The 11,220-nt window shown below is 41.8% G+C and overlaps 1 long non-coding RNA gene across 1 annotated transcript; it reads right to left on the reverse strand.

Moving 5' to 3' along the window:
• Positions 1-757: 757 nt before the first annotated feature.
• On the reverse strand, positions 758-9,969 carry LOC131813206 (uncharacterized). The gene is made up of 3 exons (XR_009346667.1): positions 9,830-9,969; positions 9,367-9,485; positions 758-869 (listed from the first exon to the last, which is right to left on the reverse strand). It is a non-coding gene; the product is annotated as an uncharacterized LOC131813206 (long non-coding RNA).
• Between the last annotated feature and the right edge of the window lie 1,251 nt (positions 9,970-11,220).

The following is an 11,220-nucleotide window of genomic DNA, read 5'->3' on the forward strand; positions in this document are numbered from 1 at the left end:
AGGGGTTGAGATCATTATTGAATATGTCATATCTCAGATCTTGGAAGGAGATCAAAGGAGAAGCAATAAATAGGTTTTTTTTTTTTTCCTCCTTTTGATTTAACCACTCACTCTTGGTTGGCTATAGATCATTCATTTTTGAAAAGATAATTGTGGCAACAGCTGTCTATAAGAAGCAAACAGCAGAGAGAGGCAGCTCTGTCCCAGGAGGAAGGATATTCAGAGAATGAATTTACTAAGGGCAGTAACATGATGGGCTTTACAAATTAAGAGGCATATAGAACCCATATTATTACCCATAAGAAAATAATATTGGAACAAGATAGAAGACTTTTCCAAGGTTCCAAGAATCAGTCATACACTTTCTAGGTTGCAAAGATACATTTTTATCCATATTTAAAGATCATTAGGCAATATAATTCTATCTTTTATCTTCAATGTGTGTAGCATCTATCCTTTAATTCATTTGTACATGTTTCATATCAGTAGGTCTTTTGAGCAGAGAGCTACATGCAGAGAGGGTCCAGGAAGGAGTTAGGAAGAGATGGGTAGTGGTGGAAACTCAGCCAGGGAGGAGGTGGGGTGATTAGCCAGCCAACAGGTGTGCCAGTGGATTCTTCTAAAGCCTTCTTTAATTGTCATTTATTTTTGTTTCCTACTCAGGAGACCTGAAATTGACTAACCGGTCAGGAGTTCCTTCAAAGTGAGCATTTAAGGGACGCCGGGGTGGCTCAGTCGGTTAAGCTGCTGCCTTTGTCTCAGGTCATGGTTCCAGGGTCCTGTCATTGAGTCCCGCATCAGGCTCCTTGTCCAGCAGGGACCCTGCTTCTGTCTCTGCCTGTGCCTGCTTGTGCTCTCTCTCTCTCTCTCTCTGACCACAAAAAAAAAAAAAAAAAAGGCATTTAAAAAACAGTTAAAAAACAACAGAATACTTCATCATTTATGTAAGCCAGATGTTTTAGATATGCGGCCCTGGGAAGGCAGATGTCAACAGAGATGGCCAGAGTAGTAGGTTCTGGTTGTGTCTGCTCAGAGCAGGCCCCGCAAGGGATTGATGGTAACTGTAAGGACTTCAGTTTTGTGTGTGTGTGTGTGTGTGTGGGCTCAGGTGAACCGGCTAAAGGAAGGATACAGTTCCACAGCTATGGAGACCAGCATAATCCAACACCAGATCTGGCTTTGCTGGAATGAGGGTGATCTGAAAAAGAGGTAGGATAGATCTTTTTTTTTTTTTTTTTAAAGATTTTATTTATTTATTTGACAGACAGAAATCACAAGTAGGCAGAGAGGCAGACAGAGAGAGAGGGGGAAGCAGGCTCCCCACTGAGCAGAAAGCCCGATGCTGGCCTCGATCCCAGGACCCTGAGACCATGACCCAAGCTGAAGGCAGCGGCTTTAAACCACTGAGCCACCCAGGCGCCCAGATCTTTTGATGACATTGTGGGAACTCAAGCGAACCTTGCCTGAATGAGTGATAAGGAGGGAGAGTTCCTCACTTCTCCTTGCCCTTAGCTCCTCTGCCCTTGAAAGGATGCACGGGATTTGATCTTACCATTGTCAGTAAAAATTAAAACCACAACAGTAAAAAGGAGTTAGTCAGAGGTTATTTGTACATATAAGAAGAGTTCACCAACTGGGAGCTTTCTTCTTCTTCTTTTTAAAAAAGATAGATTTATTGGGGCGCCTGGGTGGCTCAGTGGGTTAAGCCGCTGCCTTCGGCTCAGGTCATGATCTCAGGGTCCTGGGATCGAGTCCCACATCGGGCTCTCTGCTCAGCAGGGAGCCTGCTTCCCTCTCTCTCTCTCTGCCTGCCTCTCCGACTACTTGTGATTTCTCTCTGTCAAATAAATAAATAAAATCTTTAAAAAAAAAAAAAAAAAAAAAGATAGATTTATTTATTTATTTATTTATTTATTTATTTATTTATTCATGAAAGAGAACGAGGAAGAGGCAGAGGGAGACGCAGACTCCCCACTGAGCAGGGAGCCTGATGCCGGTCTCAGGCCCAGCTGGGATCATAACCTGAGCCAAAGGCCAATGTTTAACAGGCTGAGCCACTGAGGCGGCCCTGGAAGCTCTCAGACCCAAAACTGATAACAGAGCTCTGACGCATGATGGTACAAGATGGCTTCTAAGATGAACGTGACGAAATTGCTTATGCTCGACAATGGTGGGTTATTACAGTGGGGGTTTCCAAGAGGAAGAAGATTGGCTCAAAGTGATCATCTTAAACCATTTTAGGAAGATGGCTCAAGGAATTAGCTAGATTTAGGTTTGCTTACATGGTGTGATTGGTTTTGTCTACGCAGGGAATTCTCAAGTTCAGTTGCCATCTTGTATCTTACTTCAGCTCATGTACACACAGAGCTTTTATAAACCGTCTGAAGATCAGCAGGGGCAGAATGCTCAAATGTTGTTGCTTTCGACCTCTTCAAAATACAGGTTTGGTAGATCATAAGACTTTGGGTAAAACCAAAGCAATTTCTAGTAGGATAAATTGGGGCTGGTGTCCTACATTAACACGTGTTAAGAGTAATTGAAGAGTAATTGAAGTCTTAATCTAAAAGTGTGGCCGTCTCTGCCTTGGCACTCGTGATGTTCTGAATTGCTTCATTGGAGGTGGCGGCTATGTGCGCTGGGTGGTGTTGAGCGACGTTATTGACCTTAAATGATAGCAGCAAAATCCACCTCTGAGCTGTGACAACTATAAGTGTGTCCAGATACTGGCATATGTTGCCCCCTGGTTGAGAATGACCTAAAATGCAATGTGTGGTTCCTCACTGTGAACTTAAAAACTTGTCTTGGAGTCAGGAAATCTTTTAACTAGGGCTGATCGTCCTTTTTCCTTAATCATCATGAGTTGAGCATCTTACAGTGAGTCCGATGCTGGGGATATGAAGACAAAAAAGAAGCTGCCCTCACAAATTTATATTTTAATAAGGAAGACTGATGTATGGAATAAACCATTACTCTGTACAGCAGGAGTGTGGTTCTCGAGACGTTAAGTCCTGGATGCCAGGGGAGCCGAGGGCACAGAGTCCAATTTGGAGTGACCAGCTCGGGGGACTTGTGTAATGAAAGGGATTTCTGCCCTATTCCAGCTTGTTTCTCCTGTGTTAGATCCGCTCCCTGGAAGACAAGGCCCCACAAGCTCCCTAGACGCAGGAAAATCATAATTTTCGTTACCAAAAATTCCGAATAAAAACTGCACAATTTTTTGCTGAAAGCAGTTGGTCCTGCTGAGTGATTTTTCACACCGTTCTGTGTCGATGAGGGAAGACCCTGAGACAGAGGTTGTTACTATTAAAAATTTTCATCGTTTTCAGAAATAAGGAGAAAAGCAAAGTCCGTGTGAGGTAAACAGGTATCCTGGCTCTAAAGAAAATGAACAGAACCTAGAATATCATGTATCTGCCCCAGAAAAGTGATTTCATCACCCTGCTATGCTGTAGTCCCCTCGTCTGAAGAGCTGAAGAGCAGATTTTATAAAGAGTCACACATTCTACCTCAACTGGCCATAATTAGAAAACGTCAGTAAATGTCAGATAAATTAGCTTGGATCTGAATTTTCTTTGAAGGAGGTGAAGATTCTAATTTGATGAATTAAAATTCTATGGTACAGTGCATTAGTATTATACTTCAGTTTTTATTTAAACATTCACAATGAAGTTGCCAGGTACAAAGGGGAATATTCTCTGATCGCAGGGGGAAAAACCACGCTTTGAGCTCAAGCATTTATAGTCTTGGAAGAAAGATGAATGCAAAATACCTGTTAATGCCTTGGGTGGTAAGAAGAGTGCTGCGAAGGGAGAGTTCAGATGAGAAAATGAATTAAAACTTGTGAAGGAGACAAAAGGAGCAGCACCAGCTCTTAGTTCCTGAGCTGCAGAATGTCTACCAGGGACATAGGCAAGTCAAGAAGTGTTCTCCGCTAGCGCTCATGAAGCTGCTGGAAAGCTGTGAGATGCTTTTGGTAGATTGTTAACAAATTAACTTTTCTTCTTAGTAACAGAAGTAAAAGGAAATTTCTCTTAAAATGTGAGAATTCCCTCCCTTCTCAGCATCCATCCACCTGCCCAACGGCAGTCGTACTGATCTTTTGAAAACAAATCAAATTGTTATTCCCATGATTGAATCTCTTCCTTGACTTTCCACTGCTTGTAAACCAAAAGTTTGACTCCTTCCCAGGACGTAGGAGAAGCTGCGATAGGCTGCCCCCTTCCTCTCTCTGACCTCCTACCACCTTGTTCAGTGCACAGTGCGCCGATCTTCTGCCCTTGCCCATCTCCAGGTCTTGGCACGTGCACCTGCAATTCTCCTCCCTTTGCTCTTCCCTCCTATCCTCTCCTCTGCTGGCTCCTTTTCACAGTTCACATCACAGCTTAAATGTCACTGGCCTGGGAGGGGTCCCTGTTACATGCTCTGTGCACTTCCTCCTCTGTGTTTCAAGACATTCCTTGAGAGTAGTAATCCTTGTCTGTTTTTTTTTTGTTTGTTTTTTTTTTTAATGAATACATCCCTGAACAGAGCTTAAGAAAAGTGTATTTCTTTTAAAGATTTTATTTATTTATTTGACAGAGAGAGAGATCACAAGTAGGCAGAGAGGCAGACAGAGAGAGGGGGAAGCAGGCTCCCTGCTGAGCAAGAGAGCCTGATGTGGGGCTCGATCCCAGGACCCTGAGATCATGACCTGAGCCAAAGGCAGAGGCTTAACCCACTGAGCCACCCAGGCTCCCTGAAAAGTGTACGCTTAATACGTATATTTAAAAAAATACATATATTTTGACTGAATCAACAAAGACATCTCTACAAAGGTTCAATAACCTACAGTAGATTATAATCTTTGTGAGGGCAGAATTATATCTGTTTTGCTTACCATTACAGATCCGTTTGATAAAGATTATCAAATATTTTTTTGAAGATGGAAATGAATCAGTTATTTCAGGTGAAAAGCCAAAAACCCAATTGAGAGCAAAAACAAAAAACTAGGATATTGCTAGCAGGCGGCCACGGGATTTGGAAAGGAAAAATAAAAAAAAACTGGTGAGCTAACTAAACCTACAGCTCCAGAGTTAAGCAGACTTGTAAATATCTACTCAATTTGAATTTATCATGGAAAAATTCACTAAAACTCATTTATTAAGCCAGATGGAATAATTTTAAGCATTGTTCCCCTCTCCTATAGAAATGAGACTGATAATCTATCAGTCATTAACATTTCTTAGAAACCTGTCATTACTGTAATGGAATAATAAAGGTTGTCAAGGGGATTTCCTCTGGTAATGCTAATAGAGAGTTGTCAAGCCTTAAATTACCGACCTCATGGAAGATCAATATTCACACTCTAGTTTTATCAGTCTAAAACGACTTCCAGTATTGGCCACCAGATGGCAGTGTTTGGAAATACCGGTCCCCACTTGAGGAAAAATTCTTTCTTCAGCCACTTGATGTCCTCTCTCCATTGTTTTCCAAAACTCTTGACCTACTCCTGACGGTGTGTTCCCGGTGGTCTGCACTGCCCTCCTCCTGCCCCTATCTCGCATTCCCACCTGCAGTACCGATCCTTTGGAAGGTTTCCTAAAGAGAAGGTCTCTAGGAGGTTTCTTTAAAGAATATTTACTGTGGAAATTTCTGATTCTCCTTGTTAAAACTGTACTTTAAAGAACTGTTTCTTCTCTTTTAAAGGAAATGGAAAGCTGCAAAGGATTTTCAAAAAAAAATATCAGAAAATTATATATATATAATGGACAAAATGCGTGTGTTTGTGAGTGTGTGATGTTTTTGTTTACTTATTAGCTTGCACCGTAATACCATGTTGTTGAACTATTATACCATGATTCTGTATAAGGAGGGTAAAGCTATACTCTTTATAGTAAAACAGAATATTTATACTTCCTTTGCTTATTAAAAACTCCTGTGGTTCTTTAAAGAAATAATTAGCGTATAATGTGCAGCCCCATCAAAACTCCAATGTATTGTAGACTTTGATTTCATAGTATTTTCAGGGAAATTGAACCTTTTGAATGTATATATTTTTTTTCTTAAGGACCGGTAACTTTTTTGCTGAGTTTGGATATTTCCTCATTCACTGAGTTGATTTGGCCTTATAAGAGAAATTTTGTTTGGAATTTTGTAAAACGAAGCTTTGGGGGAATGCCGCTTTGAAGGGGCAGTGGCCCAGAGCATTGTAAAGATGCTGCAGATGAATTTGGCTATTAACAGGTTGCAGATGAAATGAAGCAGTTTTGCAGATGCTCTTTGTAAGTCCTGGTACATTCAACATGAGCCGTGGTTTTCATGCCTACTGTTTTGAAGCAAATCATAAGCATCTTAAAGCTCATTAGAGATTATCTGCTTTGAAATAAATAGGTTTTCATATTCTTCCTTCCTGAAGATTTTTAGCTGTGTATCCTCAAACGGCTTTCTTTGTACTTGGTGTACTATAAGGCTCTCTTCTTCCCGTAATACACACAATTTAGACTTCTGATCGTGAGGGCTCTTAGAAAATGTTGGTGTTGATGGAGCTGGACAACCATGGGGAGCTGTGTAAGTGTACAAACGGTAACTGACAGACATTGTAACACGTAGACCAGTGCTCTGTTGCAAGTGCGTGGCTGAATGGCAGTCAGTCTGACAAGGGCAGAAACTGGTAATTAGATGAGAATAGGGACTTCATCTCTCCTCTGTCCCCCTTTATATCAGTTAAGTTGGAATTTGCCCCAAGTAACAAAAACAACCAGACAGACAAAAAACCCAAAACTCAACTAAAGTGAAATATAAGACAAATGTTTTATCTCCTGTGTTGAGGAGGAATGAGGTATGAGGTTTTCCAGGGTTGGTTAATACAGAGCCTGACATATATCCTGTCTTTCTCTTACACCATTCCCAGATTGTGTCAGCTCTGCCTTCTGGCTTGTTCCCACCTCCGTGGTCATAGAAGGATTGTATATTTCCACAAATCACAGTCAAACACAAGATGTCCTGGTGGGGGATGGGGTGGGGGAGGCAGTGTATGACCATACTCAGAGGCCTGGTAGCCAACTCAAGTCACGTTGACCAGTATTAGTTATATACTCCATTCTAGACCAAGCCATGGCAAAGCAATTTGATTTCCATGCTTTCTCAGACTGTTTAGTTGAGTCCCAGAGTAGAGGGGAGAATTTTGCAGGGGAAGGTACCCAAGAAACGCTGAAAGAAAGGGCTTGGGCTAAACAGCCAGTAATTTCTGTCCTCTGATGTTCTCTCAATGGTTGAAAAGTATAGGAGGGTTTGAATAGATTCAGTAATCAGATACGAATGAGAGTTTGCTTAAAATCACTGTGTTTTAGTTCATGGATCCTTGGGAAATGACAATCCATCAGCCTTTGAAATTGGGCTGCCACATAGGTAAAGCTGGTCTCCTTTTTGTTCTTTAGATATTTCATTAGTACACCTGTTTTGAAACCTTCACTCTCGATGGTACTATGGTATTTATTATAGAGATTTGGGGTTCCGGGTCTCCTTATTGTAAATCCTCATTCTTAATTGACTACCTGTCCTATTTCCATCACGAATGGTGGTTCCAGGCCATCATTAACAACTGGGCAGGAGAAAGGAATCTGTTGTCCCACCAGCTCGTCTCCACAGTAGTTCTTCACTCTGAGCTCATGGTTTGTTTCCTTGAGAAAAGGTCGGTCAGCTCATGTGAGCCTCTTCAAATGATGCTTCCTCAGTCCCTCCCAGGCTCCCCTTCCCTCTCATATTTCAGTTAGGGAATACTTCCCTCTTCCATTGATAATCTCTCTGCTAGTGTTTGTTTTTTTCCCCCTCCGGACTCTTTGAGAGCCTTGTCGTCCCAGTCTTTCTCCATGTCACCTAGGCAGGACATGTTGGATCTGACTTTGACCCTTCCCTTGACCACTCCCTTCCCCCCCACACACATACAATGACTTGCCATTTCCTATTGACTCTGCCTCTCAGGTATCCCTCCCATGCCTCCCTACTGCCACTGTGGTCTCTTGCAGACGTAGTTTTAGGTTCTTGGAGCTCAGGAGGTACGATTCCTTGAATCTAGTTGTGCAATAGTTGGCATTTGAAGTAGAGTTTCTATTGTGCTACGTTTTTTTAGCTTTATTAAGTATTCTGAGAGGTAACCTTTTGGTAATCTATATTTGCTTTGCAGTACGTGAGAATTACAGGGTGTACATAAAACCTAAAGAGGCTAAAATGGTAGCAGCTAACTACCAAGTACCGAGAGAGCACTAATTAAAGTGTCTTACCACTAAGTCTTCCTGATATTAGGGTAGATAAATTAGAACTGTGTGAATTTACAGAGGCCAATTTTGAGATGGCAAAATAAATCCTATTATTATTCACACACTGAAAGTAGGTTGATAAAATTGTAGGCGAGTGTCAGTTTCGTGAAACTAGTTATTTGTATAAATGGCTATTAGATTGAGCCAATTCAATTCTGGGTGCTTTTCGTTAAAAGCATTGTTGACTTTTCTTTCTTGGAGTTAAAATCTCAATCCAATCCATTATATATCAGGGCCCAGATTGAAGGGCTTGGTGAAACAGCTCATTTTCCAGAAGCATGTACTGGACAGTGGGAACGGAAAGCCCCTTAAATAATTTCATTTAGTTTGTATCTGATGCTCTGTTGACTGTTCTACTTTTGTTTTCATTGATCTCCTCCATTCACAAATCCAAACTGCGACCAGTCTGGTTTGCAAACTTGATGAAAACATGACTTTTCTAATTGTATCCAAAATATAAATACTTAGAAAATTAAAAAAAAAATCAACAAACCCCTAGAGAAAAACATAAAACATTCTCATAAAAACTGTTAGAATATTAAAACGGTCACTGAACTACGTGTCTGCCTATCAGTGGATCCAGAACAGGGTACATTATGCAACAGAAGAAACTTCTACATTATCTAGCGATCCATTTCCCGACCTTTAACCAAGTCTCATTACATAGTTTAGAATGTCTCAAAAACAGTATTTGAAACCCTTGGCCATATTCCAATCTCTTCTTTCTCAATTGATGACCTCAGGCTTCTGCCTCACTGAGAAAATGCAAGATCTTCTTTATTAACTTCATCAAATATCCTAATTACTTCTTTTCTGCCCAAATCTCGTCGATTCCTCTCCTACCTGGGGCAGTTGAGACCTTCCTCTTTTCTAATATGAACACCAGCCCCGTGCATCGATAACTTCTGTTGCTGTTCTTTTAGTTGTCCCGGCTAGACCCGTTCCCATCATGCCTGCTCCCTCCAGGGGGCTGTCATCAAATGATTACGTTGTCATTCCTTCATCGTCTCCATAATTCTATCCAGTTCTTTTTATTTCCACTACTACTGCCCTGTTTGAATTTTTTCCTTACCTGCACTTCCTTTGCAGTCCTAATACATTGTCCTTGCAAAGTCCTTCAGTTGTGGTGCTGAGACAGGTGGAGTTACGGGAGTCCTTGCCTGGAAACATTCATTCAGTGCCTTCTGTGACCTAGAGATAAAAATTCAGATGACTTCATTCAGAATCTTCCTCAGTTTGACACAGACCATTTTTTCAAACTCTTCTCACCAAATAGTCTTAGATCTACCCACTTTGGACTCACCAGTGATGTACCCATCACTGTGATGGTCATGGCTCTGCTCCTGTCGGTTTGGCAACTCAGAACATCCCCCCACACTGACCTGTTTAAGTCCTACTTAGCTTTCAGGATCTCCTTTGAATGCCACCTCGGTTTCCCTAGAACCCTTCTTCTGGTTCTTGCGTCAGAATTAACCAAGCATTTTCTGTATTCCTAATTTAAATTCCTTATAGGGCTGCCAAATCACTTTACTTACCCTGCTTTTTACTGTATCCAGTGGCCAATCTGAATTTTCCCCAGAGGGTGACACACCTTTTGAAGACGGTAACTCTACACTGTTTATCTTCGTAGCCACATCAAGTCCATTTTCCCAAGCACCGAGCAGGCACTCGGCAACATCGGCTGGAATGGAATGACCTGTGCTCAAGTAGTCTGGCTTATGTTTTGATATGATATTTCTAATTTTAAGGAATTTACAAGGAAGAGTAAAGCACGGTATTCAACGTTCTCGTGCTCAATGTGCCGGTTTGCCACAAGTGGATTTTTGATGGGTCTCAACTTTGATCCTCTTAGCATTCAAGGCAGCATGACAGGGCTTGGGGTGCCCTGAATGATTTACCTCAGTCTGCATTACAAATAGCATTTTACATGTTTACTCGGATGTGAACAAGGTTGTCAGAGGAGTCAAAAGCATGAGTCCTGGAATCAGAATGGTTGCAGAAGAGATCAGACTTTTAGATACTCACTCTTTAGAGATGCAAACTTTTGAGTTTTTGATTCTTAGAGTCCGGTAAAAGGGGCTGCTGCTTTGAAAAGTTCTGGCTGGTAGTGCCTTTCTTCATAAGATGACGAGTTTATGCTGCTAAGGGGTTGTGCTTACCTGGAGCCTGTATCCTCTCCTTCTAGAGCAAGCTCTGGATTCCTGAGACCTTCTGCCCAGACGACCTCATACTTACTTTCAGAACCTTGCCAGGCCTCTTGGCTCAGCCTGTCTTGCTGTGGCTGCTCCATGGGAACCAAGTGTTCTCCAGGGATAGCTGTTCCGTGCAGCGTGGACTGAGCTTAGCCCCGCGGGCGGGGATTTCCACAGACTGTGCACATGGTGTGCCTCGCAGAATGGGACACAGCCAGGGTGAGAGATATAAGGGAAGGGGACTGGCTGGTAGGGTTCCAGAATGATCTGTTTCTCTGTGTCCTTGTTGTGGAATCTGGGGAATTCAAGCCTGATTATACATGTTTTTATGAAAGTATATTGCCAAGATAAGATCAGAGAGCATGTTTTATGTAACGGTTTATTAGTGTGTTTATGACTTTTGAGACTTGAGACTCAGAATGTGTGGGTCTCCATTTGTCTTTTTCTCAAAGCCTTACATCTCTTACAGGCTATGAGATTGGTACCATGAACACTCTTCTCCCTGACAGCCTGGCAGTATAGATCAGCTATGACCCTGTAATTGCAGCACATTTTCTGGTTCATAGAAAATGATCAGTAAATATAAGCTCCCAGTAGTAGTCATATTTATTCCTCCGTTCATTTGTTTGAAATATTTTTCCCAAGTACATACACTGGATCCAGCACAATTTTACATGAAAACAGACAAACTTCCTGCCCTCATGAAGTTTACGTCTGTCAGAGAGACAGATGGC

Source organism: Mustela lutreola, chromosome 12 (genome assembly GCF_030435805.1).
Source record: "Mustela lutreola isolate mMusLut2 chromosome 12, mMusLut2.pri, whole genome shotgun sequence".
In the NCBI taxonomy this organism is placed as follows: Eukaryota; Metazoa; Chordata; class Mammalia; order Carnivora; family Mustelidae; genus Mustela; species Mustela lutreola.